The sequence below is a fragment of the Penaeus monodon genome, chromosome 19 (genome assembly GCF_015228065.2).
Source record: "Penaeus monodon isolate SGIC_2016 chromosome 19, NSTDA_Pmon_1, whole genome shotgun sequence".
Taxonomy (NCBI): domain Eukaryota; kingdom Metazoa; phylum Arthropoda; class Malacostraca; order Decapoda; family Penaeidae; genus Penaeus; species Penaeus monodon.
In genome coordinates this window covers 3,544,957-3,545,484 of record NC_051404.1, presented here as the reverse complement: position 1 = coordinate 3,545,484, position 528 = coordinate 3,544,957, and the positions used below count along the sequence as shown (strand labels likewise).

At 40.9% G+C, this 528-nt stretch overlaps 2 protein-coding genes across 2 annotated transcripts in view; one reads left to right on the top strand and one right to left on the bottom strand.

The window, feature by feature from the left end:
• LOC119584981 (solute carrier family 12 member 8-like) overlaps positions 1 to 528 on the top strand; it is a 19,171-nt gene that overhangs the window by 8,073 nt on the left and 10,570 nt on the right. The window lies entirely within an intron of this gene.
• Positions 1 to 528, bottom strand: part of LOC119584980 — a gene marked incomplete at its 3' end in the record, with an annotated part of 8,440 nt that overhangs the window by 1,865 nt on the left and 6,047 nt on the right.

The following is a 528-nucleotide window of genomic DNA, read 5'->3' as shown; positions in this document are numbered from 1 at the left end:
CGACAGGAAAATAGAATAGAGAAGGAAAAAGAAGAAAAGGCTATGAGGAAAATAGTACGAGAGAAAGAGGATACTGAAGAGAAGAGTAAGATTAGTAGCAAAAAAGACTACTAAAAATATCTATTTAAGAGCCCAGTATTTATGAAGGTCCTTTTCATATCAACTATATCCTGCAAAATGACGAAATTACCAAAGATTTATTGCCAAGCTTCAACCATGATGTAACAAGACCAGCCCTTTAAAATACGAGACGCGAGTTATTCCTGTTTGTGAGCTTGAGTGAACACGTCTCACAGTCTCCAAAAATACGCATCAACAACTTCCCCAAGCAACTTCCATTTCCTAGTCCATCGAACTGGATCGTCACGTGCGGGCCGAAAGTAAACACAGGTTTCCCGGGGGAGGAAAAGCTATGGATCGAGACTGGGTTGTTTGTGTCATGATCGGATTTACGTTATACTTGGATTCGTTCTCTTGGTCTTGTCCAGTTACGTGGTTGGTTAGAGATGGATGTGGTAGTCTTGAAGC